The sequence below is a fragment of the Myotis yumanensis genome, unplaced genomic scaffold, assembly GCF_028538775.1.
Source record: "Myotis yumanensis isolate MYYU_CA2020_CCGP unplaced genomic scaffold, mMyoYum1.0.hap1 SCAF_3, whole genome shotgun sequence".
NCBI lineage: Eukaryota > Metazoa > Chordata > Mammalia > Chiroptera > Vespertilionidae > Myotis > Myotis yumanensis.
In genome coordinates, this window is record NW_027223754.1 from 159,952,973 (window position 1) to 159,960,166 (window position 7,194).

Here is a 7,194-nt window from a genome sequence, read left to right on the forward strand (position 1 = left end):
CACTATGGTTAACTTTTCCCCATAACCTTGCCAGCACTTGTTATTTGTTGATTTGCTGATGGTAGCCATTCTGACAAGTGTGAGGTGATACTTCATTGTTGTTTTAATTTGCATCTATCTGATGATTAGTGACTTTTAGGATTTTTCATATGTTTCTTGGCCATCTGTATGTCTACTTTGGGGAAATGTCTATTTATGTCCTTTGCCCATTTTTAAATTGGAATGTTTGTCTTCCTGTTGTTAAGTTGTATGAGTTCCTTGTATATTTTGGAAATTAACCCCTTATCAGATATATCATTGGCAAATATGTTCTCTCATGCAGTGGGCTCCCTTTTCACTTTGTTGTGGTTGCTATTGCTGTGTGACAGCTTTTAATTTTGATGTAGTCCTGTTTATTTTTTCCTCTGTTTCTCTTGCCTTAGAGATGTATTTGGAAACATATTGCTAGGAGAGATGTCTGAGATTTTGCTGGCTATGGTTTCTTCCAGGATTTTTATGGTTTCATGTGTTTCATGTAAGTCTTTTATCCATTTTGAGTTTATTCTTGTTTATGGTGTAAGTTGCATGTACCTGTCCAATTTTCCCAACACCTTTTATTAAAGAGATTGTCTTTACTCCATTGTATGCTCTTGCCTCCTTTGTCAAATATTAATTGAGCATAATGGCTTATGTCAACTTCTGGGTTCTCTGCTCTGTTCCTTTGATCTATATGCCAGTTCTTATGCCAGTACCAGGCTATTTTGTATCATATCTTTGTGGTATAAGTATTGTGATACACCTAACTTTGTTCTTCTCTCTCAAGATGGCTGTGGCTATTTGGGGTATGTTTTGGTTCCATATACATTTTTGGAGTATTTGTTCCAGATCTGTGAAATATGACATTGGTATTTTAATGGGGATTGAATTGAATCTATAGATTGATTTGGGTAGTACAGCCATTTTATTTATTTATTTGTTTTTTTGTTTATTTTATTGTTTAAAGTATTACATATGTCTTCTTTTTCCCTATTGACCCCTCCCTGGCCACTCCCACCCCCCTCCCAGTACAAGCTCCCACCTCCCCAGTGTCTGTGTCCATTGGTTATGCTTTTTTTTTGAATTTTTAAAATCTTTATTGTTCAGATTATTACAGTTGTTCCTCTTTTTCCCCCCATAGCTTCCCTCCACCTGGTTCCCACCCCACCCTCTACCCTTACCCTCCCACTGCCCTCATCCATAGGTGTACAATTTTTTTCCAGCCTCTTCCTGCACCCCCCACACCCCTTCCCCCCTTAGAATTGTCAGTACACTCCATTTCTATGCCCTTGATTCTATTCTATTCACCAGTTTATTCTGTTCATCAGATTATTTATTCACTTGATTTTTAGATTCACTTGTTGATAGATATGTATCTGTTGTTCATAATTTTTATCTTTACCTTTTTCTTCTTCTTCCTCTTCTTAAAGGATACTTTTCAGCATTTCATATAATACTGGTTTGGTGGTAATGAACTCCTTTAGCTTTTTCTTATCTTTGAAGCTCTCTATCTGACCTTCAATTCTGAATGATAGCTTTGCTGGATAAGTAATCTTGGTTGTAGGTTCTTGCTACTCATCACTTTGAATATTTCTTGCCACTCCCTTCTGGCCTGCATAGTTTCTATTGAGAAATCAGCTGACAGTCGTATGGGTACTCCCTTGTAGGTAACTGACTGTTTTTCTCTTGCTGCTTTTAAGATTCTCTCTTTGTCTTTTGCCCTTGGCCTTTTAATTATGATGTGTCTTGGTGTGGTCCTCTTTGGATTCCTTTTGTTTGGGGTTCTCTGCGTTTCCTGGATTTGTAAGTCTATTTCTTTCACCAGGTAGGGGAAGTTTTCTGTCATTATTTCTTCAAATAGGTTATAATATCTTCCTCTCTCTCTTCTTCTGGAACCCCTATAATTTGGATGTTGGTTTGCTTGAAGTTGTCCCAGAGGCTCCTTACAGTATCTTCATATTTTTGATTCTTTTTTCTTTTTGTTTTTCCGGTTGGGTGTTTTTTGCTTCTCCATATTTCCAATCTTTGACTGGATTCTTGCGATCCTCTAGTCTGCTGTTGGGTCTCTGTATAATATTCTTTATTTCAGTCAGTGTTTGCTTAATTTCTAGTTGGTCCTTTTTCATAACCTCGAGGGTCTCACTAGATTTATGGAAGGTCTCACTAAGTTTATTGGCGATCTCACTAGACTTATTGAGGGTCTTACTAAATTTATTGGCGGTTTCTAGAAAATTCTTGAAAAACCTTAGAACCATGGTTCTGAACTCTATATCCAGTAGTTTGCTTTCCTCCATTTCTGTCATTTGTGACCTGTTTCTTTGTCTCCACATTTGGCTGCTTCCCTGTGTTGATAGAGTGGCTTTCTATGCTAGGTGTCCTATATGGCCCAGTGGCTCAGCCTCCCCAATTACCCAAGGTGGACACTCTTGGTGCACGCCTTGGTGGGCTTTGTGCACAGTATTGTAGTTAAGCCTTGATTGTTGTATGTATCACTGGGAGTAATTGACCTCCAGGCCTATTGGCTGTGAAAATCAGATGTATTTATGGTGGGAGAACTTCTGTGCTGGAGAAACCCTTATGGAGTAAGACTTGCTTCAGTGGGGCTTTGGTGCTCACTGAGTCTGCCCCCTGAGTGTGTCCCTTATGGATCTGAGAAGTTGTAATCTGGATGGTCCCACTCTGACCACTGGGTACACTGGCTCTTGGATCTCTAAGGAGGTGCTAATTTAGCCTCTGCCTAAGGCTACCCAGCAGGAGCTATGGAGAGGTCTGCAAGATTTTTCTTTGTTTGGGGTTTGGAGGTGCCCAGATGAGGCTCAGCTGTGAAGCACTGCAAGCTGCTGTGGGGCCTCTCTGACCCAGCTGCAGTTTGTTAGGTAATTTTAGATTGTGAAGGGCTCGGCATTCATATGCAAAAGCCTCTGCACACAGCTTGGGTGGGGCAGGGTTTCAGGGAATCAACAGGGTGGAGCAAACAGCTATGGTTGATCCTCAGTCCTGCCCTAAAAGGTACCGCATCTCAGTATCCCACAGTAATCGCTGCAAGCACCTCTGAGAGAAAGCTGCCCTTGAGTTCTGCCCAATGCCAGACAGTCCAGTTTCTCCCCATATGAGTCTGAGTCCCCAGAGACTCGCCCAGAACTGGAGTTCAGAGCCGTTGGGAGCCTGAGACTCCCTCCCAATTGAAAGAGACAACCGTGTCCTCAGTTGCCAGCCCTGTCCGCGTGCGCCTCAGTACCTCTACACTTTACTTCCGTACCTCCTCTGAGTCTCAGTGTGCTTCTCTCTTTCCTTCTAGTTGTAGAATTTCCACTCAGACAGCCTTCCTGTGGTTCTGGATGATGTCCATTCTCTCCTTTAGTTGTATTTTTGAAGTTGTTGTGGGAGGCAGCAATTTCCGGTGTTTACCTATGCCGCCATCTTGGTTTCTCCCATTGGTTATGCTTATATGCATGCATACAAGTCCTTTGGTTGATCTCTTAACACCGCCCATCCCCTCCTCCCTTCGTGGCCCTGCCATCCTTCTCAGGTTTTATAGTCTATAGATGCTTCTCTGTCTCTGGATCTATTTTTGTTCATTAGTTTATGTTGTTCATTATATTCCACAAATGAGTGAGATCATGTGATATTTATCTTTCTCTGACTGGCTTATTTCACTTAGTATAATGCTCTCCAGGCCCATTCATTCTGTTGCAAATGGTAGAAGTTCCTTCTTTTTTACAGCAGCATAGTGTTCCATTATGTAGGTGAACCACAATTTTCTAATCCACTCATCAGCTAATGGGCACTTAGGCTGTTTCCAAATCTTAGCTATTGTAAATTGTGCTGTTATGAACATAGGGGTGTATATACCCTTCCTAATTGGTGTTTCTGACTTCTTGGGATGTATTCCTAGAAGTGGGATTACTGGGTCAAATGGCAGTTCCATTTTTAGTTTTTTGAGGAGACACCATACTGTTTTTTACAGTAGCTGCACCAGTCTGCATTCCCACCAGCAGCACATGGGGTTCCTTTTTCTTGACATCCTCGCCAACACTTGTCATTTGTTGATTTGTTGATAATAGCCATTCTGACAGGTGTGAGATGGTACCTCATTGTCCTTTTGATTCGCATCTCTCAAATGATTAGTGACATTGAGCATGTTTTCATATGTCTCTTGGCCTTCTGAATGTCCTCTTTTGAAAAGTGTCTATTTAGGTCCTTTGCCCATTTTTTGATTGGATTGTTCATCTTCCTTTTGTTAAATTGTATGAGTTCCCCGTAAATTTTGGGGTATAAACACTTATCTGAGATAACTTAGGCAAATATGTTCTTCCATGCAGTGGAATGTTTTGTTGATGATTTCTTTTGCTGTGCAGAAGCTTTTTATTTTGATATAGTCCCATTGGTTTATTTTCTCCTTAGTTTCCATTGCCCTAGGAGCTGTATTGGTAAATATATTGCTACGACATATGTCTGCTATTTTGCTGCCTATGGATTCTTCTAAGATTTTTATGGTTTCCTGTCTTATGTTTAAGTCCTTTTTTCATTTTGAGTTTATTTTTGTGTATGGTGTAAGTTGGTGGTCCAGTTTCTTTTCTTTGCATGTATTTGACCAATTTTCCCAACACCATTTATTGAAGAGACTGTTTTGACTCCATTGTATGCTCTTGCCTCCTTTGTCAAATATTAATTGAGCATAATGGCTTGGGTCAGTTTCTGCTCTCTGTTTTGTTTCATTGGTCTATATGTCTGTTCTTGTGCCAGTACCAGGCAGTTTTGAGAACAGTGGCTCTGTAATATAGCTTGATATCTGGTATTGTGATCCCTCCAACTTTGTTCTTCTTTCTCAGGATTGCTGTGCATATTCTGGGTCTTTTTTTACTCCATATGATTTTTCTGAAGAGTTTGTTCTAGAACTGTGAAATATGCCATTGTTATTTTAATGAATCTATAGATTGCTCTGGGTAGTATGGACATTTTAATGATGTTGATTCTACCAATCCATGGACACGGTATATTCTTCCATTTGTTTATGTCTTCCTCTATCTCTTTTTTCAACATCCTGTAGTTTTCTGAATACTGGTCTTTTACTTTGTTATGTTTATTCCTAGGTATCTTATTATTTTTTTTTGCAACAGTAAATGGCATTTTTTTTAGTTTCTCTTCTGAGAGATCATAATTGATGTGTTAAAATGCCACCAATTTCAGGGTGTTACGTTTTATCCTGCTACATGCCAAATTCCTTTTTAAAATTTAGTAGTTTTTGATGGAGTCTTTAGGGTTTTCTGTGTACAATAGCATGTCATCTGCAATAAAGACAGTCTTTCTTCCTTCTTTACAAGTTGCAAGCCTTTTATGTGTTTTTCTTATCTAATCTCTGTGGTTAGGACTTCCTGTAATATGTTGAATGATAGTGGTGAAAGTGGACATCCCAGTCTTGTTCCTGTTCTTAGGGGGAATGCTTTTAGTTTTTCCTCATTGAACATGCTGTTGGCTGTAGGTTTGTCAGATATAGCCTTTACCATGTTGAGGTATGATCTTTCTATTCTTATTTCGCTGAGAATTTTTTTAATCTGTAAAGGGTGTTGGATTTTGTTGAATCATTTTTCTGCATCTATTGGTATGATAATGCAATACTTGTCTTTCAACTTGTTTATGTGATGTATCATGTTTATTGATTTGTGAATATTGTACTGACCTGCATCCCTGGAACAAGTTTCACTTGGTCATCGTATATGATCATTTTAATATTTGGGTGGATCTGATTGGTTAATATTTTCTTTAGGATTTTAGCATCTATGCTCACCAGGGATATTGTCCTATAATTCTCTTTCTTTCTTTCTTTTTAAAATCCTCACCTGAGTATATCTTTCCATTGATTTTCAGAGAGAGTGAAATAGAGAGGGAAAGACAGAGAGAAATATCGATGAGAGAGAAACACATGAAATGATTGCCCCCTAAAAGGACCCTGACCAGGGCTTGGGGCTAGGGAGGAGCCTGCAACCAAGGTACTTAACCTTGACCAAAATTAAACCGGGGACCCTTCAGTCCTCAGGCTGAAGTTCTATCCACTGAACCAAATCTACTAAGGCATAATTCTCTTTTTTGTAGTGTCCTTATCTGCTTTTGGAATTAGCATAATGCTGGCCTTATAAAAAGAGCTTGGAAGTGGTCCTTCCTCTTGGATATTTTGGAGTAAGTTGAGGAGTATAGGTATTAGTTCTTCTTTGAATGTTTGGTTAAACTCCCCTGTGAAGCCATCCAGAGCAGGGGTTTTGTTTGCTGGGAGTGTTTTGATTACTGATTCAATTTCATCAGTTGTTATTGGCCTATTTAGGTTTTCTGATTCTCTCGGTTTCAGTTTGGGAAGATTGTATTTTCCTGGGGATCTGTCCATTTTGTCCAGGTGGTCCAGTTTGTCACATAGTTGGTCATAGCATTTTCTTATGATCCCTTGTATTTCTGTGGTGTCAGTCGTTACTTCACCTCTTTCTGTCCTTATCTTATTATTTGGGTCCTCTCTCTTTGTTTCTTGATTAGTATAGCTAATGGTTCATCAATCTTGTTCATCTTTTCAAGGAACCAGGTCTTGGTTTCATTGATCTTTTGTATTTTATTTATTTATTTTTTTAGTCTTTATGTCATTTATTTCCACTCTGATCTTTATTATTTCCTTCCTTCTACTTACTCTGGGATTTTCTTGTTGTTCTCTTTCTATTTCTTTTCATTGTAGTGTTAGATAGTTTATTAGAGCTTATTCTTTTTTTAAAAATAAATATGGAACGCTTCACGAATTTGTGTGTCATCCTTGTGCAGGGGCCAAGCTAATCTTCTCTGTATCGTTCCAATTTTAGTATATGTGCTGCTGAAGTGAGCACTAGAGCTTATTCTTGTTTATTGAGGTAGGCCTGTAATGCTATGAACTTCCCTTTTGGAACTGCTTTTGCTGTGTCCATAGATTTTGGGTTGTTTTGTGTTCATTTTCATTTGTTTACAGAAAGGTTTTGATTTCTTTTTTATTTCATTGGTAACCCATTCATTGTTTAGTACCATACTATTTAGCCTCCATGTGTTTGAATATTTTTATTATGGTTGATTTGTAGTTTCATGCCATTGTCGCCTGAGAAGATGCTTGATAATATTTTAATACTCTTGAACTTGTAGAGACTTATTTTGTGTCATAAAACATGGTCTATT

General features: G+C 38.7%; 1 non-coding gene across 1 annotated transcript; it reads right to left on the reverse strand.

Moving 5' to 3' along the window:
• Positions 1–6,768: 6,768 nt before the first annotated feature.
• Positions 6,769–6,875, reverse strand: LOC139007733 (U6 spliceosomal RNA). The gene has a single exon (XR_011470898.1). It is a non-coding gene; the product is annotated as a U6 spliceosomal RNA (small nuclear RNA).
• Positions 6,876–7,194: the final 319 nt, after the last annotated feature.